At 37.0% G+C, this 23,787-nt stretch overlaps 18 non-coding genes across 18 annotated transcripts; all 18 read left to right on the top strand.

The window, feature by feature from the left end:
* Positions 1-8,725: 8,725 nt before the first annotated feature.
* On the top strand, positions 8,726-8,807 carry TRNAS-CGA (transfer RNA serine (anticodon CGA)). The gene has a single exon. It is a non-coding gene; the product is annotated as a tRNA-Ser (tRNA).
* A 943-nt stretch (positions 8,808-9,750) lies between these two features.
* On the top strand, positions 9,751-9,832 carry TRNAS-UGA (transfer RNA serine (anticodon UGA)). The gene has a single exon. It is a non-coding gene; the product is annotated as a tRNA-Ser (tRNA).
* A 207-nt stretch (positions 9,833-10,039) lies between these two features.
* TRNAS-CGA (transfer RNA serine (anticodon CGA)) lies at positions 10,040-10,121 on the top strand. The gene has a single exon. It is a non-coding gene; the product is annotated as a tRNA-Ser (tRNA).
* A 743-nt stretch (positions 10,122-10,864) lies between these two features.
* Positions 10,865-10,946, top strand: TRNAS-CGA (transfer RNA serine (anticodon CGA)). The gene has a single exon. It is a non-coding gene; the product is annotated as a tRNA-Ser (tRNA).
* A 943-nt stretch (positions 10,947-11,889) lies between these two features.
* Positions 11,890-11,971, top strand: TRNAS-CGA (transfer RNA serine (anticodon CGA)). Its single transcript has one exon. It is a non-coding gene; the product is annotated as a tRNA-Ser (tRNA).
* Positions 11,972-12,714: 743 nt separating this feature from the next.
* TRNAS-CGA (transfer RNA serine (anticodon CGA)) lies at positions 12,715-12,796 on the top strand. The gene has a single exon. It is a non-coding gene; the product is annotated as a tRNA-Ser (tRNA).
* Positions 12,797-13,737: 941 nt separating this feature from the next.
* On the top strand, positions 13,738-13,821 carry TRNAS-UGA (transfer RNA serine (anticodon UGA)). The gene has a single exon. It is a non-coding gene; the product is annotated as a tRNA-Ser (tRNA).
* Positions 13,822-14,023: 202 nt separating this feature from the next.
* On the top strand, positions 14,024-14,105 carry TRNAS-CGA (transfer RNA serine (anticodon CGA)). Its single transcript has one exon. It is a non-coding gene; the product is annotated as a tRNA-Ser (tRNA).
* A 475-nt stretch (positions 14,106-14,580) lies between these two features.
* TRNAS-CGA (transfer RNA serine (anticodon CGA)) lies at positions 14,581-14,662 on the top strand. Its single transcript has one exon. It is a non-coding gene; the product is annotated as a tRNA-Ser (tRNA).
* A 1,747-nt stretch (positions 14,663-16,409) lies between these two features.
* TRNAS-CGA (transfer RNA serine (anticodon CGA)) lies at positions 16,410-16,491 on the top strand. Its single transcript has one exon. It is a non-coding gene; the product is annotated as a tRNA-Ser (tRNA).
* Positions 16,492-17,432: 941 nt separating this feature from the next.
* On the top strand, positions 17,433-17,516 carry TRNAS-UGA (transfer RNA serine (anticodon UGA)). The gene has a single exon. It is a non-coding gene; the product is annotated as a tRNA-Ser (tRNA).
* Positions 17,517-17,718: 202 nt separating this feature from the next.
* On the top strand, positions 17,719-17,800 carry TRNAS-CGA (transfer RNA serine (anticodon CGA)). The gene has a single exon. It is a non-coding gene; the product is annotated as a tRNA-Ser (tRNA).
* A 743-nt stretch (positions 17,801-18,543) lies between these two features.
* On the top strand, positions 18,544-18,625 carry TRNAS-CGA (transfer RNA serine (anticodon CGA)). Its single transcript has one exon. It is a non-coding gene; the product is annotated as a tRNA-Ser (tRNA).
* A 1,479-nt stretch (positions 18,626-20,104) lies between these two features.
* Positions 20,105-20,186, top strand: TRNAS-CGA (transfer RNA serine (anticodon CGA)). The gene has a single exon. It is a non-coding gene; the product is annotated as a tRNA-Ser (tRNA).
* Positions 20,187-21,397: 1,211 nt separating this feature from the next.
* TRNAL-CAA (transfer RNA leucine (anticodon CAA)) lies at positions 21,398-21,479 on the top strand. Its single transcript has one exon. It is a non-coding gene; the product is annotated as a tRNA-Leu (tRNA).
* A 1,211-nt stretch (positions 21,480-22,690) lies between these two features.
* Positions 22,691-22,772, top strand: TRNAS-CGA (transfer RNA serine (anticodon CGA)). Its single transcript has one exon. It is a non-coding gene; the product is annotated as a tRNA-Ser (tRNA).
* Positions 22,773-23,247: 475 nt separating this feature from the next.
* Positions 23,248-23,329, top strand: TRNAS-CGA (transfer RNA serine (anticodon CGA)). The gene has a single exon. It is a non-coding gene; the product is annotated as a tRNA-Ser (tRNA).
* Positions 23,330-23,536: 207 nt separating this feature from the next.
* Positions 23,537-23,618, top strand: TRNAS-CGA (transfer RNA serine (anticodon CGA)). The gene has a single exon. It is a non-coding gene; the product is annotated as a tRNA-Ser (tRNA).
* The last annotated feature ends 169 nt before the right edge of the window (positions 23,619-23,787 follow it).

Consider the following 23,787-nt stretch of genomic DNA (forward strand, 5'->3'; position numbering starts at 1 on the left):
ATGATACAGCTCCAGTTCAGATACTATGGGACTCATTTAAATCTTTTCTTAGGGGGACTTTGATTAAACGTGTGGCTGGTTTAAGGTCTTTCTACAAAAAAAAGGAATTAGAGTTGGAGGTCTCTTGCCAATCTTTAGAGCTTACCTACCTCGCTGATGGATTAGAGTCATCCAGGGTTGCATGACTGTCTGCGCAGAGGGCATGGAACGACTGTTTGACAGATAAGGCTCGATATAAACTTTTATTCAACTTGCACTCTAGATATGCAACAGGTGATAGACCTGGTAGCTACTTGGTCAATTTGGCAAGATTGGAATGCCCTTCAACAACTATAGTAGAGATTGTGGGTTCAGGGGGTATAATTTATAATCAAACACCAGATATCACACAGGAGTTTGTTAGATACTATCAGCAACTATATAGTTCTGGTATGTCATATAATATTGTGGAACTGCGTCACTATCTTAAGAATATAGTTCTTCCTGAGTTGTCCTCTGAGGCCAAGGATTTCCTGGATTCCCCTTTGACTATAGAGGAAATTGACTTAGTTATAAGATCCTTCCCAGATGGAAAGGCCCCGGGGTTAGACGGAATTCCCTTGGAGTTGTATAAAAAACATAGCCAGTTTTATGTGCCTCGCTTGCTTGAGCTATTCAATAAATTGTATGACTGTAATTCTCTCCCTCAATCCATGTCGGAAGCCCTTATAGTAGTGTTACCATAGCCGGGAAAAGACCCTAAGCAGACGGAGTCATATCACCCTATTTCTCTCCTCCCTACAGACATCAAAATCCTTACTAAAGTCTTGGCCATTAGGTTAAACCAGGTGATTGCCCAGTTGATACATCCGGATCAGACTGGATTTATGCCAGGAAAATCAACTTCGCTTAATCTTCGACGCCTTTTTACCTAATTGCAGATCTCGCATGATGACCCCTCTTCTAAAATAATTGTGTCACTGGATGCCGCTAAGGCGTTTGACTCTGTAGAGTGGCCATTTTTATGGGAAACAATGAGTGGCTTTGGGATAGGCTCTGGGTTCATTAAATGGATTAAATTGTTGTACTCGGCGCCTATGGCTAGGGTATCGATTAATGGATTTACCTCATCCTCCTTCCCTCTCTTGAGGGGTACGCGACAGGGCTGCCCCCTGTCACCTATTTTATTTGCCATGGCCATTGAGCCACTGGCTTGCTTGATTAGGGCTAACCCTGATGTTCAGGGATTTTCCACGGGAACTAGATCGGATAAAATAGTACTATATCCTGACGATATCTTGCTTTTTGTCTCAGAATATGATACTTCCATGCCTAATGCCCTTGCAATTATTAATTCTTTTGGGAATTATTCGGGTCTGAAAATAAACTGGGACAAATCATGTATACTTCCCATTAGAGGAGCGTGTCCAGTTCTTCCACTTATACCACTCCCACTAAAATGGGTAGACTCGTTCAAATACTTAGGTGTATGAATAACTAATGACCCTCGTGATTATGTGTCCTTAAATATTAAGCCGCAAATAGAATATTTAAGATCCCGGGTGGACACTTGGGGGAAATTGCCCTTAACGCTTACTGGCAGAGTAAACCTTGTAAAAATGGTTTTACAACCCAAACTTCTTTGTGTTGCAACACTCTCCAATTTATCTTCCTCAGAGTGTGTTCAGACAAATAGATGGATTATTATCCTCTTTGATTTGGGTTAAACGTAGAGCCCGTATTCAGCTGAATACACTTACTAGGTCACGGAATGCTGGGGGATTGGCGTTACCTCATTTTAAATTTTATTATGCATCACAATTGGCGCAGTTGAAGACATGGACACAGGTTTTGGAGGTAGATGAATTATCTACTTTTCTGGTGGGACAGGAATCCCGGGGACATACTACACTTCAAATACTACTCAGCAGTAACTTGAGGGGTGTTAGAGCTCCATTGGTTAGACAAGCGGTTTTGATTTGGAGGCAGGCTACATGGATTTTTAGGGCCAGGGATGGGATCCTGATACTCCCCTACATAATACTAGGGGGCTTGAGGAACTGGCTTTATTGCAAATTAATAAGGCCTGGGGTAAATGGGGGGTGAACGCGTTAGGACAATTATATATGTCTGAGGTGTTTAAATCATTCGAACAGCTGCAGCGTGAGTTTAATATCCCAAAACATTACTTTTATAGATATCTTCAGCTTCGTCATGCCATAGACGCACAATTTGTGGATGCCCCTCCAATGTTCTGAGATTCCCCGGTCAAAATTCTATTACAAGCTGCTGGACCAAGGCACTTGGTGTCTGTTATGTATGCAGCTTTAATGCATGAACATCATGTTACAGACTTACCATCTATTAGACAAAAACGGGAAGTTGACCTTGGAATATTGCCAGATGATGTGTGGAAAGGGGCCCTGAGTAGTCCAAAGATGGCTACTACAACAATTCGCTTTCAACAAATTCAGTTGTTCCTTCTGCATAGAATATATTTAACACCAGATCGTTTGGACATTTTGAATCAGATCTACCTCCGAATACAATCAAAGTGTGATTCCCTTGGTGGCAGCTTCTGGCACTTATTATGGTCATGTTCTGCTGTCAGTTCCATTTGGGAAGAGGTTAATGCTATATTGGTGTCCACTGGTGTTCCCCGGGATGTGCTAACCCCAATGGTGTGTACTCTAGCTATTATTGAAAAAGATACATTAGATAAATACTTTGCACAATATGTTATTAACTTATGTATGTTAGCCAAGGTTTGTATAGCCAGAACATGGTTGGCTTCTGAAGTGCCAGCGATAGGACAGTGGATAGCACTGGTAAATGAGACATTGGCACATGAGAAATTTGTGTATTTAGCTAGGAAGGCTGAGAAGAAATTCCGGCTTGTTTGGGGTAGATGGCTGGACTCGACATATGCACGGAGATTGGGAGAGACTAGACTTGATCAGATGTAGTTAACCCATGCTATATAATTGTGGGTATTACTTAAATTTCCCCGTACCCATTGAGGTGCAACAATGGTGATATGTACACGATCTGCGATGTATATCTATGTAAAGAAGCTGTGTGCTTGTCTCAATTTTTGTTATACAAAATGTGCCCGAGTTATGTGCTCTAAATGTAAATGTGAAATTTCATTGCAGTATGTCCTGATGGACCTATAGTATTGGATACATTCAATGTAAAAGACCACACATTGTCTAATGTGCTGTAATCACTTATATTTTTTTTTTATTGTTTGTACATGTGTTTGTTTTTTCTTGAAAATAAATAAAAAAATTATTGAATTTAAATAAATAAAAAAAAAACCCGGGTTGCTGCTAGGTGTAAAAGGGTCCAGGGTTAGATTCCCGGGTTGAGTCCAACCTGTTCGTTTGCAAAGTTTAACACAGGAACGACCCGTCTAACCCTGCAGTGTAAACAGTTAACCCGGGTTGTCCAACCCAGGTCCCATTTACAGGATGGTGATTTCTGGATTTTCCCGCGCTTAGACAGGACATCTCCAAGCGCCGGCAGTATATTGATTTCTTCAAAGAGATATCCTTCACAGCCATAGTAAAATAGTGATCGTGTTCGACTTACATTCACTACTCAGGTGACCAGGGGTAAGCCATACTGCTAAAACAAATAATAATCTGGGCTAGCCAATGGGAGTCATAAAATAGTTGCTAGGATGGGAAAGTACAATTAAAGCAAAAAAATTCTATTTCGGGAAGTGTAGTGAGAAAGAGACAGTCGTTTTTTTGGTTTTTTTTTTTAAGTTATATGAAAGGAGAGGAATAGACTTCATGTGAATTGGCTACATAGCAAACAGCTGCAAATGGGCAGGGGAGAGTACATTTGGACATGGGGGACTGAAAGGAAAATTTGGATGGAGCATTAACAGCTGGAGCTGATAGATACTGTGTAAAATAGGTTGCACATAGAAAGGTTGTGTAATACTGAAGGCTAAAACCACTATGGTGCCAGTAGAAAGACTACCATTTCAGAGGTATCAAGGATCCCAAACCATATGGAAGCCTCAACCTTGCCATAGAGAAGACTAGTAATATAATTCACTTATGCCACATAGTAGATTTTATTCATCACAGTTGACATGGAAATTGGGTTTGTTTTTTTCCATTCTGTGGCTATTTGCAGTTATGGCTGCAAATATGTCGGCCCAACTTATTTGTTGGTGGAGTGATCTCACATGTTTATACAATAACAAGGCTAAGGGATCCTTAGGGACTAAACAGCCCAAAACCTGGGTGATAAAGCCTAGAATATCATAAAAAATTTTGAGATAGCCAGGCCTTTCCACCAAATGTCCATGTAAGTACCTCATGCCACAACCTCTCCAGCACATATAAAATGTCTGTACATAAATGCTGTTGGAGACTATATGCCAACTCGTATGAATGTTACAAACCTTTTCTCATAACCATGTTTGAGGACGCCTTAGTAACATTTTGGAGGATAAGCGACCATTCCTCTTGGTCCACAGACACCCCCAGATCCATCTCCCAAGCCATGTAATAAGCTTATACTGATTTGTAGAGAGGGAACACAATGAAAGCAATATAAAACTGACATAGTCCCTGTGCACTGACATTCAAAAGGAGTGAGTTGGTGAAGCTTGTGTGTCTGACATGGGGTTTGGATAAAACACTTCCACTGAATGTAGCAGAAGTGTAATGTGCGGGGTGTGTTGTGCTGTTCACTTAAATCCGTGATGGATTGTGGTGCAAATTTACTTGCAAGTTGGAGAAACTGGTCTATACCGTATGCAAATCAGGGATGTGCTTATGTGGCATTACAGCCCAGTGGGAACTTGGGTGTTTCCAAAGGAGGTTTAGGGGAAATGGGTATGGAGCCAGAGTGATATGAGTATTCAAACTATAGCAGAGAGCCTATGTGAAATGAACATTTGAGATGACATGAACTGAGGGTGGCTGGAGATTGCTTGCGACCCAACAAAAGAAACATACCAACTGGACTCGAGTCAGAAGTTTCAATATCAACCCAATTTTACAGCTAGATGCCACAAAAGGACAATAGCTCAACTGTGTAATGCTGTAATAATTTTCAAAAATAGGGAGATCCAAGCACTGTTAACAGCTGACTTGGCGAGACATGCTCTTTTTATTTCTTGTTTTTTTTTCCATAAAAAATAAAGCTGTCCCGTATTGATTCTGGTGACATGAGAAAGGGAGATTAGGTTTTTACCAGTAATGTTTGGAATATCCAAGCCAAAAGACATATAAGGAAGTCCAACTAGTTAAATTGGGTTTCATTTTACGCAATAGAAAAAGGATGTTTAACTTGGAAGAGCTGCTCATATGCCTTTGTTATTATTATCCTTTACTTATATGGCGCCACAAGGGTTCTGCAGTGCCTCACAAAGTACATTAACAAATGAGCAAACTCATAAAACAGCGACTTACAGTACAAGACAATAGAGAATAAGAACATAGTTTCTAAACATTGCTGCAGCGATCATAACACTTAAAAAAGCAGCAGGGCGTCAGCTACCAAGTGTTAGGTGCCCTTGTGGAGAGTTTTGAGTAGATGATTGTATGAGTGAGGGAAGGAAGGAAAAGCACATAAGGGAAGAGGGGCCCTGCTCATGAGCGCTTACATTCTATAGGGGGGGGAGACAGACAGGGGTGACACAGATAGATAGGGTAGACAGTGAGGAAGAAGCATGTAAGCAGGTTAGGGTGAAAGCTGGAAGGATTTGAAGTAGTGAGTCTTGAGACCCTGTTTGAAGATTTGTAGAGGTGGAGAGTTGGAGAGGGAGAGAGTTCCAGAGGAAGAGAGCAGCATGGGTGAGATCTTGGAGGCAGGAGTGGAAGGAAGTGATCAATAGGCAAGAGAGGTTGGATGCATTTGTAGGAGAGGGAGGGAAATTAGTGTGATGTAGATGAAGGTGTGAAGTGATAGGGAGAGGAGGGTGGGTGCTGAGCTTAGTGGTTGGGTAGTAGGGCCATTGTGGGGGAGAAAAGAATGAAAGAGGAGTATACAGACAGAATAGGGGAGATAAGGGGAGGAAGAAGAGGAGGAGTCTAGGGGGAAAGGATAGAGGTGGGAACGGGGCAGAATAAAGGATTAGGTAGGCACAGAGTAAAGTGAGAATTTGAAGAAAACATGGTCACGGTGTGGGAGAACGACAGTGTTAAAGGTTTTTCAAAAATGCTGGTGAAAGAACACAGTTGGTGAATGCGTATGCTTGATGACAAAAGTTTTTTTTTTTTTTTTTTGTTAGTTTTTTTTTTTTTTTTTGTTAGTTTTTTTTTTTAGGGGAATATACGTGTTTTAAAGGGTTTTGAAAATGAGTAATAAAAAAAGAAGTTCAAAGTTGTGAGACTAGGCAAAGGCAATGGTAAATCAGACCCTATACACAAGGTTTAGAGGTTACTTTCCATTGGTTCAAATAAGAAATTAGTTTTTAGTGAAAAAAGAGGCAGCACAAATAGTAACAAGTGAGATAATGTCTTTGCAATGACCAGACAAGGAGTTCAGTGTTGCATGTCCTGGTTATGCAGGCAGCAGATATTTGTTGTGAAGAGGTAGTGAACTCACACTTGATGCTCCATAGGTGTCAATATGCAGTATTGATAGCAGTTTAGTTGTGTTTGAGTAAATGTTCTCCTTTTGTTTTCCTTTGGTTTAACGTGGGTCTAACGCTGAAATTTTCCCTAAAATCTATTTTGCACTTGTGATTCTGCACTTTAGAGTCTGCTAACTCCAGCCAAGGCTACACCCTAGTGAAATGGATATATCCCGAAGTACTAAATTTCTAGGGGCCACCAGAGAAAATCTAAATTTATTTTCAATAGCTGCAGAGTGTGGGGGGAGGTGAAAAACTAGTGCTTCCAATTTAGTACTGTAAACCCTGTATCATGAGTGTCTGCCATATACAGTGAGCTCCAGGAAGAGGTTTGTAAGGGAGGTCAATGGAAAAGACAAGGGTCAACAGCACATCTTATGTGAACAATGACATTTTGTACTGAGAGTTTGCAATTGAGAGAGCTTTAATATCTGTATTCAGCCTAATCCAAGAAGTGAGTGGTTCAATGCCTGGAGCCACCCTTGCCATGTTCCATTGGTCAGACCAAACACGGTCCCATTGCTCAGACCAAATATCGGAGTCTATTAGTTAAAACAGCAGGTAGGGTTGAAGTATAGGGCAAAGAAGGCATAAAGAAAATTTCCAAAGAAGCCATAATTTTTTACCGTCTGAATCATAAATGGCCAGGATAACCTATCAAATGCCTTCTCTACATCCAAGGCTACTGAGGGGATCTTCAACTGATTGATTTCAGCAATTGGGGTGATTTGCCTGGTGTTATACAGAGCTTATCTATTGGGAACAAAGCCCACTTGGTCCAGGCCAATCAGGGAGGTCAAATAATGGGTAAGTGTTTTCACTGACTTAGAATAATTTAATATAAGTGGTGAGTAAAGAAATTGGCTACTGCAGTCTATATTTATCTTGGGGATGACAATTTTGGAGCGGGTTTCCTTTCATGACAAAGTTGAAACCAGGTTAGGCACCAAAACAGGAGAGAAGGCCTTATAATAGGATATAGAAGACTTCTGAGCTTTAAGAGCCTCAGACTCCTCCGCTGTTCTATCTGAATTTAGTATGCAGGCAGAATCTCTAGAAGACTACATGTATATTGTGGTATAGCAGCTGGATTGGAAAGGGTGGTGGACTTGTCATTGTGCAAAATACAGTATATAGAAAATGGTAGAAGTGATAAAAGGAATTATTAATTGTGCTTGGGTAAAGTTCCCATGTTTATCTCTAATAGCCGGGATGGCTTGTGATACCTGCTTAGCTTTCAATTTAGTAATCAGCAGAGTATACCATGTGTTAGCTTTTTCAAACAAATTCTCGTTAAGACAGCGGAATGCCAATTCAGTGTGTTCTTTTAAAAAAAAAAAAAAGCTTGCAGCTTCACTTGACTATTTTCAATCTATTTGTAAATGCATTCAGAATGTGCCTGTGTGTGCCGGAACTGTATATAATCCAGTGTAGGATGATGGGGTTTGATGACGTTCAAGAATTTAACTATATAGCTAAGCTTAGCTCACCTTCTACTGCATCCTAGTTTATAATGGACTGCTTTTTAAATCAGGTGATCTCAGTGAGGCTCTTCCTGCATTCGAAGAACATGTCATCAAACCATCTGCAAAACATTTTTTCAGTGGTACATTAATTAAATGTTAAGAAAAAATGCAACAGTCCATAAGCACTGGTGTTGGCATGGTGTAATGACTAAGGGGTATATTTACTAAAGGTCAATTTTAATTGATTTTTTTTTTTTTTTTTTTTTTTTAAATCCACATTTACTAATACTTGGAGAAAATAAAAATCAAAAATTGTTACTAAATCTATGATTTAGCTCCAGAAACATAACATCGATTTTGGTCTATTTTAGTAGCCTACAACAGTATTCAGGTTAGAGTGGCTGAGTAGTTAAGGTAATACACAATCCATTGGGATTTCCCTGCACAGGTTCAAATCCTGCCAGCTACGTCTTGCTTTTCGAGCATGTAAAAAACAAAGATCATACTTCCTTGACTCCTTTATTTTCTAGGAAACTATACTAGCTATTATATTTCACATAGTTTGTCTATTAATATACCAGCCACCAAATAGAAATTGCAACAGGTTTTAAATGACAATCATGAAATGGAAAGCAATTATTTTTCCACAGAAGCTCATCACAAAATCAACGTGCAGGTAGTTGTGGCTGAGTGGTTAAGGCGATGGACTCGAAATCCATTGGGGTTTCCCCGCGCAGGTTCAAATCCTGCCAGCTACGTTTTGCTTTTCAAACTTATTTATAAACACAATATGCATTTAAGATGTAGAAAAGCAAAATATGTTATGTTGAACAATGTAACTGTCTCATCCTAAATCACCTTCACCTGCATCCTATTTCACAATGGACTGCTTTTTGAAGCACGTGATCTCAGACAGTGAGGCTCTTCCTGCATTTTAGGAACATGTCATCAAACCATCTCCAATTTTTTTTTACTGTTTCATGATGTAATGGTTATTTATGTGTAGATCTGAGTTAAAATTTGTTTTGTTAATAACAACTAAACTTTTAATTAACAAATCAGCAGCACTAGGAAGAAATGTGAATATCAGATACTTTCAAATATCACAAAACTGTAGTGCTATCTGTGGAATTACAGTGAATGTATTGCAATTATTTCCATCAGCCACTTTGTAAGATACATAGCAAAGTTTATTTGTTCATTCCAGAACATATTATCATCTTCATCATAATCAACAATTGCCACCAAGCTCAGGAAATCTTTCCCATCTTAAAGTTAATCTTAAATATATCTCTATAACACTGACATGAGGTGTTTCTTTTTAAAACATAAACAGTAATTGAAAAATTTAAATCAATATTTTTTGGAAACCATCATACTCACCATTGTATCCTAATCCTGATTTAATCCTAGTTTGCAGCCTTGATGTTATGAACTAATTATTTCACATATACATTTGCAGAATCCTATGATGTGCCTTTCACAATATCCATACTGCCACTAAAGAATGCAAAATTTGATCTTGAGAGATCTGCAGAGATGTAATGAATGATGAGAGAAAATGCATGTTAATAAACAAATTTATGAATGTGCAGTGGCAGGTGTGCTAATTCTACATTAAATAAACATGGGACCAATGAAATAAACAGAATGATAATAAATTATTTTGTACTCCAGGTAATGTCGGCTAGAGGTATAGAAGTAGTTGTGGCCGAGTGGTTAAGGCGATGGACTTGAAATCCATTGGGGTTTCCCCGCGCAGGTTCAAATCCTGCCAGCTACATCTTGCTTTTCGAGCATGTAAAAAACAAAGATCATACTTCCTTGACTCCTTTATTTTCTAGGAAACTAATCTAGCTATTATATTTCACATAGTTTGTCTATTAATATAGCAGCCACCAAATAGAAATTGCAACAGGTTTTAAATGACAATCATGAAATGGAAAGCAATTATTTTTCCACAGAAGCTCATCACAAAATCAACGTGCAGGTAGTTGTGGCCGAGTGGTTAAGGCGATGGACTCGAAATCCATTGGGGTTTCCCCGCGCAGGTTCAAATCCTGCCAGCTACGTCTTGCTTTTCGAGCATGTAAAAAACAAAGATCATACTTCCTTGACTCCTTTATTTTCTAGGAAACTATACTAGCTATTATATTTCACAAAGTTTGTCTATTAATATAGCAGCCACCAAATAGAAATTGCAACAGGTTTTAAATGACAATCATGACATGGAAAGCAATTATTTTTCCACAGAAGCTCATCACAAAATCAACGTGCAGGTAGTTGTGGCCGAGTGATTAAGGCGATGGACTCGCGCAGGTTCAAATCCTGCCAGCTACGTCTTGCTTTTCGAGCATGTAAAAAACAAAGATCATACTTCCTTGACTCCTTTATTTTCTAGGAAACTATACTAGCTATTATATTTCACACAGTTTGTCTATTAATATAGCAGCCACCAAATAGAAATTGCAACAGGTTTTAAATGACAATCATGAAATGGAAAGCAATTATTTTTCCACAGAAGCTCATCACAAAATCAACGTGCAGGTAGTTGTGGCCGAGTGTTTAAGGCGATGGACTCGCGCAGGTTCAATTCCTGCCAGCTACGTCTTGCTTTTCGAGCATGTAAAAAACAAAGATCATACTTCCTTGACTCCTTTATTTTCTAGGAAACTATACTAGCTATTATATTTCACATAGTTTGTCTATTAATATAGCAGCCACCAAATAGAAATTGCAACAGGTTTTAAATGACAATCATGAAATGGAAAGCAATTATTTTTCCACAGAAGCTCATCACAAAATCAACGTGCAGGTAGTTGTGGCTGAGTGGTTAAGGCGATGGACTCGAAATCCATTGGGGTTTCCCCGTGCAGGTTCAAATCCTGCCAGCTACGTTTTGCTTTTCAAACTTATTTATAAACACAATATGCATTTAAGATGTAGAAAAGCAAAATATGTTATGTTGAACAATGTAACTGTCTCATCCTAAATCACCTTCACCTGCATCCTATTTCACAATGGACTGCTTTTTGAAGCACGTGATCTCAGACAGTGAGGCTCTTCCTGCATTTTAGGAACATGTCATCAAACCATCTCCAATTTTTTTTTACTGTTTCATGATGTAATGGTTATTTATGTGTAGATCTGAGTTAAAATTTGTTTTGTTAATAACAACTAAACTTTTAATTAACAAATCAGCAGCACTAGGAAGAAATGTGCATATCAGATACTTTCAAATATCACAAAACTGTAGTGCTATCTGTGGAATTACAGTGAATGTATTGCAATTATTTCCATCAGCCACTTTGTAAGATACATAGCAAAGTTTATTTGTTCATTCCAGAACATATTATCATCTTCATCATAATCAACAATTGCCACCAAGCTCAGGAAATCTTTCCCATCTTAAAGTTAATCTTAAATATATCTCTATAACACTGACATGAGCTGTTTCTTTTTAAAACATAAACAGTAATTGAAAAATTTAAATCAATATTTTTTGGAAACCATCATACTAACCATTGTATCCTAATCCTGATTTAATCCTAGTTTGCAGCCTTGATGTTATGAACTAATTATTGCACATATACATTTGCAGAATCCTATGATGTGCCTTTCACAATATCCATACTGCCACTAAAGAATGCAAAATTTGATCTTGAGAGATCTGCAGAGATGTAATGAATGATGAGAGAAAATGCATGTTAATAAACAAATTTATGAATGTGCAGTGGCAGGTGTGCTAATTCTATATTAAATAAACATGGGACCAATGAAATAAACAGAATGATAGTAAATTATTTTGTACTCCAGGTAATGTCGGCTAGAGGTATAGAAGTAGTTGTGGCCGAGTGGTTAAGGCGATGGACTCGAAATCCATTGGGGTTTCCCCGCGCAGGTTCAAATCCTGCCAGCTACGTCTTGCTTTTCGAGCATGTAAAAAACAAAGATCATACTTCCTTGACTCCTTTATTTTCTAGGAAACTATACTAGCTATTATATTTCACAAAGTTTGTCTATTAATATAGCAGCCACCAAATAGAAATTGCAACAGGTTTTAAATGACAATCATGAAATGGAAAGCAATTATTTTTCCACAGAAGCTCATCACAAAATCAACGTGCAGGTAGTTGTGGCCGAGTGATTAAGGCGATGGACTCGCGCAGGTTCAAATCCTGCCAGCTACGTCTTGCTTTTCGAGCATGTAAAAAACAAAGATCATACTTCCTTGACTCCTTTATTTTCTAGGAAACTATACTAGCTATTATATTTCACACAGTTTGTCTATTAATATAGCAGCCACCAAATAGAAATTGCAACAGGTTTTAAATGACAATCATGAAATGGAAAGCAATTATTTTTCCACAGAAGCTCATCACAAAATCAACGTGCAGGTAGTTGTGGCCGAGTGTTTAAGGCGATGGACTCGCGCAGGTTCAATTCCTGCCAGCTACGTCTTGCTTTTCGAGCATGTAAAAAACAAAGATCATACTTCCTTGACTCCTTTATTTTCTAGGAAACTATACTAGCTATTATATTTCACATAGTTTGTCTATTAATATAGCAGCCACCAAATAGAAATTGCAACAGGTTTTAAATGACAATCATGAAATGGAAAGCAATTATTTTTCCACAGAAGCTCATCACAAAATCAACGTGCAGGTAGTTGTGGTTGAGTGGTTAAGGCGATGGACTCGAAATCCATTGGGGTTTCCCCACGCAGGTTCACATCCTGCCAGCTACGTTTTGCTTTTCAAACTTATTTATAAACACAATATGCATTTAAGATGTAGAAAAGCAAAATATGTTATGTTGAACAATGTAATTGTCTCATCCTAAATCACCTTCACCTGCATCCTATTTCACAATGGACTGCTTTTTGAAGCACGTGATCTCAGACAGTGAGGCTCTTACTGCATTTTAGGAACATGTCATCAAACCATCTCCAATTTTTTTTTACTGTTTCATGATGTAATGGTTATTTATGTGTAGATCTGAGTTAAAATTTGTTTTGTTAGTAACAACTAAACTTTTAATTAACAAATTAGCAGCACTACGAAGAAATGTGCATATCAGATACTTTCAAATATCACAAAACTGTAGTGCTATCTGTGGAATTACAGTGAATGTATTGCAATTATTTCCATCAGCCACTTTGTAAGATACATAGCAAAGTTTATTTGTTCATTCCAGAACATATTATCATCTTCATCATAATCAACAATTGCCACCAAGCTCAGGAAATCTTTCCCATCTTAAAGTTAATCTTAAATATATCTCTATAACACTGACATGAGCTGTTTCTTTTTAAAACATAAACAGTAATTGAAAAATTTAAATCAATATTTTTTGGAAACCATCATACTCACCATTGTATCCTAATCCTGATTTAATCCTAGTTTGCAGCCTTGATGTTATGAACTAATTATTTCACATATACATTTGCAGAATCCTATGATGTGCCTTTCACAATATCCATACTGCCACTAAAGAATGCAAAATTTGATCTTGAGAGATCTGCAGAGATGTAATGAATGATGAGAGAAAATGCATGTTAATAAACAAATTTATGAATGTGCAGTGGCAGGTGTGCTAATTCTATATTAAATAAACATGGGACCAATGAAATAAACAGAATGATAATAAATTATTTTGTACTCCAGGTAATGTCGGCTAGAGGTATAGAAGTAGTTGTGGCCGAGTGGTTAAGGCGATGGACTTGAACCCCATTGGGGTTTCCCCGCGCAGGTTCAAATCCTGCCAATCTTGCTTTTCGAGCATGTAAAAAACAAAGATCATACTTCCTTGACTCCTTTATTTTCTAGGAAACTATACTAGCTATTATATTTCCCATAGTTTGTCTATTAATATAGCAGCCACCAAATAGAAATTGCAACAGGTTTTAAATGACAATCATGAAATGGAAAGCAATTATTTTTCCACAGAAGCTCATCACAAAATCAACGTGCAGGTAGTTGTGGCTGAGTGGTTAAGGCGATGGACTCGAAATCCATTGGGGTTTCCCCGCGCAGGTTCAAATCCTGCCAGCTACGTCTTGCTTTTCGAGCATGTAAAAAACAAAGATCATACTTCCTTGACTCCTTTATTTTCTAGGAAACTATACTAGCTATTATATTTCACGTAGTTTGTCTATTAATATAGCAGCCACCAAATAGAAATTGCAACAGGTTTTAAATGACAATCATGAAATGGAAAGCAATTATTTTTCCACAGAAGCTCATCACAAAATCAACGTTCAGGTAGTTGTGGCCGAGTGTTTAAGGCGATGGACTCGCGCATGTTCAATTCCTGCCAGCTACGTCTTGCTTTTCGAGCATGTAAAAAACAAAGATCATACTTCCTTGACTCCTTTATTTTCTAGGAAACTATACTAGCTATTATATTTCACATAGTTTGTCTATTAATATAGCAGCCACCAAATAGAAATTGCAACAGGTTTTAAATGACAATCATGAAATGGAAAGCAATTATTTTTCCACTGAAGCTCATCACAAAATCAATGTGCAGGTAGTTGTGGCTGAGTGGTTAAGGCGATGGACTCGAAATCCATTGGCGTTTCCCTGCGCAGGTACAAATCCTGCCAGCTACGTCTTGCTTTTCAAACTTATTTATAAACACAATATGCATTTAAGATGTAGAAAAGCAAAATATGTTATGTTGAACAATGTAACTGTCTCATCCTAAATCACCTTCACCTGCATCCTATTTCACAATGGACTGCTTTTTGAAGCACGTGATCTCAGACAGTGAGGCTCTTCCTGCATTTTAGGAACATGTCATCAAACCATCTCCAATTTTTTTTTACTGTTTCATGATGTAATGGTTATTTATGTGTAGATCTGAGTTAAAATTTGTTTTGTTAATAACAACTAAACTTTTAATTAACAAATCAGCAGCACTAGGAAGAAATGTGCATATCAGATACTTTCAAATATCACAAAACTGTAGTGCTATCTCTGGAATTACAGTGAATGTATTGCAATTATTTCCATCAGCCACTTTGTAAGATACATAGCAAAGTTTATTTGTTCATTCCAGAACATATTATCATCTTCATCATAATCAACATTTGCCACCAAGCTCAGGAAATCTTTCCCATCTTAAAGTTAATCTTAAATATATCTCTATAACACTGACATGAGCTGTTTCTTTTTAAAACATAAACAGTAATTGAAAAATTTAAATCAATATTTTTTGGAAACCATCATACTCACCATTGTATCCTAATCCTGATTTAATCCTAGTTTGCAGCCTTGATGTTATGAACTAATTATTTCACATATACATTTACAGAATCCTATGATGTGCCTTTCACAATATCCATACTGCCACTAAAGAATGCAAAATTTGATCTTGAGAGATCTGCAGAGATGTAATGAATGATGAGAGAAAATGCATGTTAATAAACAAATTTATGATTGTGCAGTGGCAGGTGTGCTAATTCTACATTAAATAAGCATGGGGCCAATGAAATAAACAGAACGATAATAAATTATTTTGTACTCCAGGTAATGTCGGGTAGTGGTATAGAAGTAGTTGTGGCCGAGTGGTTAAGGCGATGGAATTGAAATGCATTGGAGTTTCCCTGCTACGTCTTGCTTTTCGAGCATGTCAAAACCAAAGATCATACTTCCTTGACTCCTTTATTTTCTAGGAAACTATACTAGCTATTATATTTCACAAAGTTTGTCTATTAATATAGCAGCCACCAAATAGAAATTGCAACAGGTTTTAAATGACAATCATGAAATGGAAAGCAATTATTTTTCCACAGAAGCTCATCACAAAATCAACGTGCAGGTAGTTGTGGCCGAGTGATTAAGGCGATGGACTCGCGCAGGTTCAAATCCTGCCAGCTACGTCTTGCTTTTCGAGCATGTAAAAAACAAAGATCATACTTCCTTGACTCCTTTATTTTCTAGGAAACTATACTAGCTATTATATTTCACACAGTTTGTCTATTAATATAGCAGCCACCAAATAGAAATTGCAACAGGTTTTAAATGACAATCATGAAATGGAAAGCAATTATTTTTCCACAGAAGCTCATCACAAAATCAACGTGCAGGTAGTTGTGGCCGAGTGTTTAAGGCGATGGACTCGCGCAGGTTCAATTCCTGCCAGCTACGTCTTGCTTTTCGAGCATGTAAAAAACAAAGATCATACTTCCTTGACTCCTTTATTTTCTAGGAAACTATACTAGCTATTATATTTCACATAGTTTGTCTATTAATATAGCAGCCACCAAATAGAAATTGCAACAGGTTTTAAATGACAATCATGAAATGGAAAGCAATTATTTTTCCACAGAAGCTCATCACAAAATCAACGTGCAGGTAGTTGTGGTTGAGTGGTTAAGGCGATGGACTCGAAATCCATTGGGGTTTCCCCACGCAGGTTCACATCCTGCCAGCTACGTTTTGCTTTTCAAACTTATTTATAAACACAATATGCATTTAAGATGTAGAAAAGCAAAATATGTTATGTTGAACAATGTAATTGTCTCATCCTAAATCACCTTCACCTGCATCCTATTTCACAATGGACTGCTTTTTGAAGCACGTGATCTCAGACAGTGAGGCTCTTCCTGCATTTTAGGAACATGTCATCAAACCATCTCCAATTTTTTTTTACTGTTTCATGATGTAATGGTTATTTATGTGTAGATCTGAGTTAAAATTTGTTTTGTTAGTAACAACTAAACTTTTAATTAACAAATTAGCAGCACTACGAAGAAATGTGCATATCAGATACTTTCAAATATCACAAAACTGTAGTGCTATCTGTGGAATTACAGTGAATGTATTGCAATTATTTCCATCAGCCACTTTGTAAGATACATAGCAAAGTTTATTTGTTCATTCCAGAACATATTATCATCTTCATCATAATCAACAATTGCCACCAAGCTCAGGAAATCTTTCCCATCTTAAAGTTAATCTTAAATATATCTCTATAACACTGACATGAGCTGTTTCTTTTTAAAACATAAACAGTAATTGAAAAATTTAAATCAATATTTTTTGGAAACCATCATACTCACCATTGTATCCTAATCCTGATTTAATCCTAGTTTGCAGCCTTGATGTTATGAACTAATTATTTCACATATACATTTGCAGAATCCTATGATGTGCCTTTCACAATATCCATACTGCCACTAAAGAATGCAAAATTTGATCTTGAGAGATCTGCAGAGATGTAATGAATGATGAGAGAAAATGCATGTTAATAAACAAATTTATGAATGTGCAGTGGCAGGTGTGCTAATTCTATATTAAATAAACATGGGACCAATGAAATAAACAGAATGATAATAAATTATTTTGTACTCCAGGTAATGTCGGCTAGAGGTATAGAAGTAGTTGTGGCCGAGTGGTTAAGGCGATGGACTTGAACCCCATTGGGGTTTCCCCGCGCAGGTTCAAATCCTGCCAATCTTGCTTTTCGAGCATGTAAAAAACAAAGATCATACTTCCTTGACTCCTTTATTTTCTAGGAAACTATACTAGCTATTATATTTCCCATAGTTTGTCTATTAATATAGCAGCCACCAAATAGAAATTGCAACAGGTTTTAAATGACAATCATGAAATGGAATGCAATTATTTTTCCACAGAAGCTCATCACAAAATCAACGTGCAGGTAGTTGTGGCTGAGTGGTTAAGGCGATGGACTCGAAATCCATTGGGGTTTCCCCGCGCAGGTTCAAATCCTGCCAGCTACGTCTTGCTTTTCGAGCATGTAAAAAACAAAGATCATACTTCCTTGACTCCTTTATTTTCTAGGAAACTATACTAGCTATTATATTTCACGTAGTTTGTCTATTAATATAGCAGCCACCAAATAGAAATTGCAACAGGTTTTAAATGACAATCATGAAATGGAAAGCAATTATTTTTCCACAGAAGCTCATCACAAAATCAACGTTCAGGTAGTTGTGGCCGAGTGATTAAGGCGATGGACTCGCGCAGGTTCAAATCCTGCCAGCTACGTCTTGCTTTTCGAGCATGTAAAAAACAAAGATCATACTTCCTTGACTCCTTTATTTTCTAGGAAACTATACTAGCTATTATATTTCACACAGTTTGTCTATTAATATAGCAGCCACCAAATAGAAATTGCAACAGGTTTTAAATGACAATCATGAAATGGAAAGCAATTATTTTTCCACAGAAGCTCATCACAAAATCAACGTGCAGGTAGTTGTGGCCGAGTGTTTAAGGCGATGGACTCGCGCATGTTCAATTCCTGCCAGCTACGTCTTGCTTTTCGAGCATGTAAAAAACAAAGATCATACTTCCTTGACTCCTTTATTTTCTAGGAAACTATACTAGCTATTATATTTCACATAGTTTGTCTATTAATATAGCAGCCACCAAATAGAAATTGCAACAGGTTTTAAATGACAATCATGAAATGGAAAGCAATTATTTTTCCACTGAAGCTCATCACAAAATCAATGTGCAGGTAGTTGTGGCTGAGTGGTTAAGGCGATGGACTCGAAATCCATTGGCGTTTCCCCGCGCAGGTACAAATCCTGCCAGCTACGTCTTGCTTTTCAAACTTATTTATAAACACAATATGCATTTAAGATGTAGAAAAGCAAAATATGTTATGTTGAACAATGTAACTGTCTCATCCTAAATCACCTTCACCTGCATCCTATTTCACAATGGACTGCTTTTTGAAGCACGTGATCTCAGACAGTGAGGCTCTTCCTGCATTTTAGGAACATGTCATCAAACCATCTCCAATTTTTTTTTACTGTTTCATGATGTAATGGTTATTTATGTGTAGATCTGAGTTAAAATTTGTTTTGTTAATAACAACTAAACTTTTAATTAACAAATCAGCAGCACTAGGAAGAAATGTGCATATCAGATACTTTCAAATATCACAAAACTGTAGTGCTATCTCTGGAATTACAGTGAATGTATTGCAATTATTTCCATCAGCCACTTTGTAAGATACATAGCAAAGTTTATTTGTTCATTCCAGAACATATTATCATCTTCATCATAATCAACAATTGCCACCAAGCTCAGGAAATCTTTCCCATCTTAAAGTTAATCTTAAATATATCTCTATAACACTGACATGAGCTGTTTCTTTTTAAAACATAAACAGTAATTGAAAAATTTAAATCAATATTTTTTGGAAACCATCATACTCACCATTGTATCCTAATCCTGATTTAATCCTAGTTTGCAGCCTTGATGTTATGAACTAATTATTTCACATATACATTTACAGAATCCTATGATGTGCCTTTCACAATATCCATACTGCCACTAAAGAATGCAAAATTTGATCTTGAGAGATCTGCAGAGATGTAATGAATGATGAGAGAAAATGCATGTTAATAAACAAATTTATGATTGTGCAGTGGCAGGTGTGCTAATTCTACATTAAATAAGCATGGGGCCAATGAAATAAACAGAACGATAATAAATTATTTTGTACTCCAGGTAATGTCGGGTAGTGGTATAGAAGTAGTTGTGGCCGAGTGGTTAAGGCGATGGACTTGAAATGCATTGGAGTTTCCCTGCTACGTCTTGCTTTTCGAGCATGTCAAAACCAAAGATCATACTTCCTTGACTCCTTTATTTTCTAGGAAACTATACTAGCTATTATATTTCCCATAGTTTGTCTATTAATATAGCAGCCACCAAATAGAAATTGCAACAGGTTTTAAATGACAATCATGAAATGGAAAGCAATTAGTTTTCCACAGAAGCTCATCACAAAATCAACATGCAGGTAGTTGTGGCCGAGTGGTTAAGGCGATGGACTCGCGCAGGTTCAAATCCTGCCAGCTATGTCTTGCTTTTCGAGCATGTAAAAAACAAAGATCATACTTCCTTGACTCCTTTATTTTCTAGGAAACTATACTAGCTATTATATTTCACATAGTTTGTCTATTAATATAGCAGCCACCAAATAGAAATTGCAACAGGTTTTAAATGACAATCATGAAATGGAAAGCAATTATTTTCCCACAGAAGCTCATCACAAAATCAATGTGCAGGTAGTTGTGGCTGAGTGGTTAAGGCGATGGACTCGAAATCCATTGGAGTTTGCCCGCGCAGGTTCAAATCCTGCCAGCTACATTTTGCTTTTCAAACTTATTTATAAACACAATATGCATTTAAGATGTAGAAAAGCAAAATATGTTAGGTTGAACAATGTAACTGTCTCATCCTAAATCACCTTCACCTGCATCCTATTTCACAATGGACTGCTTTTTGAAGCACGTGATCTCAGACAGTGAGGCTCTTCCTGCATTTTAGGAACATGTCATCAAACCATCTCCAATTTTTTTTTACTCTTTCATGATGTAATGGTTATTTATGTGTAGATCTGAGTTAAAATTTGTTTTGTTAGTAACAACTAAACTTTTAATTAACAAATCAGCAGCACTAGGAAGAAATGTGCATATCAGATACTTTCAAATATCACAAAACTGTAGTGCTATCTGTGGAATTACAGTGAATGTATTGCAATTATTTCCATCAGCCACTTTGTAAGATACATAGCAAAGTTTATTTGTTCATTCCAGAACATATTATCATCTTCATCATAATCAACAATTGCCACCAAGCTCAGGAAATCTTTCCCATCTTAAAGTTAATCTTAAATATATCTCTATAACACTGACATGAGCTGTTTCTTTTTAAAACATAAACAGTAATTGAAAAATTTAAATCAATATTTTTTGGAAACCATCATACTCACCATTGTATCCTAATCCTGATTTAATCCTAGTTTGCAGCCTTGATGTTATGAACTAATTATTTCACATATACATTTACAGAATCCTATGATGTGCCTTTCACAATATCCATACTGCCACTAAAGAATGCAAAATTTGATCTTGAGAGATCTGCAGAGATGTAATGAATAATGAGAGAAAATGCATGTTAATAAACAAATGTATGATTGTGCAGTGGCAGGTGTGCTAATTCTACATTAAATAAGCATGGGACCAATGAAATAAACAGAACGATAATAAATTATTTTGTACTCCAGGTAATGTCGGGTAGTGGTATAGAAGTAGTTGTGGCCGAGTGGTTAAGGCGATGGACTTGAAATCCATTGGAGTTTCCCTGCTACGTCTTGCTTTTTGAGCATGTCAAAAACAAAGATCATACTTCCTTGACTCCTTTATTTTCTAGGAAACTATACTAGCTATTATATTTCACATAGTTTGTCTATTAATATAGCAGCCACCAAATAGAAATTGCAACAGGTTTTAAATGACAATCGTGAAATGGAAAGCAATTATTTTTCCACTGAAGCTCATCACAAAATCAGTGTGCAGGTAGTTGTGGCCGAGTGGTTAAGGCGATGGACTCAAAATCCATTGGCGTTTCCCCGCGCAGGTTCAAATCCTGCCAGCTGCGTCTTGCTTTTCAAACTTATTTATAAACACAATATGCATTTAAGATGTAGAAAAGCAAAATATGTTATGTTGAACAATGTAACTGTCTCATCCTAAATCACCTTCACCTGCATCTTATTTCACAATGGACTGCTTTTTGAAGCACGTGATCTCAGACAGTGAGGCTCTTCCTGCATTTTAGGAACATGTCATCAAACCATCTCCAATTTTTTTTTACTGTTTCATGATGTAATGGTTATTTATGTGTAGATCTGAGTTAAAATTTGTTTTGTTAATAACAACTAAACTTTTAATTAACAAATCAGCAGCACTAGGAAGAAATGTGCATATCAGATACTTTCAAATATCACAAAACTGTAGTGCTATCTGTGGAATTACAGTGAATGTATTGCAATTATTTCCATCAGCCACTTTGTAAGATACATAGCAAAGTTTATTTGTTCATTCCAGAACATATTATCATCTTCATCATAATCAACAATTGCCACCAAGCTCTGGAAATCTTTCCCATCTTAAAGTTAATCTTAAATATATCTCTATAACACTGACATGAGCTGTTTCTTTTTAAAACATAAACAGTAATTGAAAAATTTAAATCAATATTTTTTGGAAACCATCATACTCACCATTGTATCCTAATCTTGATTTAATCCTAGTTTGCAGCCTTGATGTTATGAACTAATTATTTCACATATACATTTACAGAATTCTATGATGTGCCTTTCACAATATCCATACTGCCACTAAAGAATGCAAAATTTGATCTTGAGAGATCTGCAGAGATGTAATGAATGATGAGAGAAAATGCATGTTAATAAACAAATTTATGATTGTGCAGTGGCAGGTGTGCTAATTCTACATTAAATAAGCATGGGGCCAATGAAATAAACAGAACGATAATAAATTATTTTGTACTCCAGGTAATGTCGGGTAGTGGTATAGAAGTAGTTGTGGCCGAGTGGTTAAGGCGATGGACTTGAAATCCATTGGAGTTTCCCTGCTACGTCTTGCTTTTCGAGCATGTCAAAAACAAAGATCATACTTCCTTGACTCCTTTATTTTCTAGGAAACTATACTAGCTATTATATTTCCCATAGTTTGTCTATTAATATAGCAGCCACCAAATAGAAATTGCAACAGGTTTTAAATGACAATCATGAAATGGAAAGCAATTATTTTTCCACAGAAGCTCATCACAAAATCAACATGCAGGTAGTTGTGGCCGAGTGGATAAGGCGATGGACTCGAAATCCTTTGGGGTTTCCCCGCGCAGGTTCAAATCCTGCCAGCTACGTCTTGCTTTTCGAGCATGTAAAAAACAAAGATCATACTTCCTTGACTCCTTTATTTTCTAGGAAACTATACTAGCTATTATATTTCCCATAGTTTGTCTATTAATATAGCAGCCACCAAATAGAAATTGCAACAGGTTTTAAATGACAATCATGAAATGGAAAGCAATTATTTTTCCACAGAAGCTCATCACAAAATCAACATGCAGGTAGTTGTGGCCGAGTGGTTAAGGCGATGGACTCGCGCAGGTTCAAATCCTGCCAGCTGCGTCTTGCTTTTCGAGCATGTAAAAAACAAAGATCATACTTCCTTGACTCCTTTATTTTCTTGGAAACTATACTAGCTATTATATTTCACATAGTTTGTCTATTAATATAGCAGCCACCAAATAGAAATTGCAACAGGTTTTAAATGACAATCATGAAATGGAAAGCAATTATTTTTCCACAGAAGCTCATCACAAAATCAACGTGCAGGTAGTTGTGGCCGAGTGGTTAAGGCGATGGACTCGAAATCCATTGGGGTTTCCCCGCGCAGGTTCAAATCCTGCCAGCTACGTCTTGCTTTTTGAGCATGTAAAAAACAAAGATCATACTTCCTTAACTCCTTTATTTTCTAGGAAACTATACTAGCTATTATATTTCACATAGTTTGTCTATTAATATAGCAGCCACCAAATAGAAATTGCAACAGGTTTTAAATGACAATCGTGAAATGGAAAGCAATTATTTTTCCACTGAAGCTCATCACAAAATCAGTGTGCAGGTAGTTGTGGCCGAGTGGTTAAGGCGATGGACTCGAAATCCATTGGCGTTTCCCCGCGCAGGTTCAAATCCTGCCAGCTACGTCTTGCTTTTCAAACTTATTTATAAACACAATATGCATTTAAGATGTAGAAAAGCAAAATATGTTATGTTGAACAATGTAACTGTCTCATCCTAAATCACCTTCACCTGCATCTTATTTCACAATGGACTGCTTTTTGAAGCACGTGATCTCAGACAGTGAGGCTCTTC

This window comes from Taudactylus pleione, unplaced genomic scaffold (assembly GCF_031769625.1).
Source record: "Taudactylus pleione unplaced genomic scaffold, aTauple2 ptg000085l, whole genome shotgun sequence".
Taxonomy (NCBI): Eukaryota; Metazoa; Chordata; class Amphibia; order Anura; family Myobatrachidae; genus Taudactylus; species Taudactylus pleione.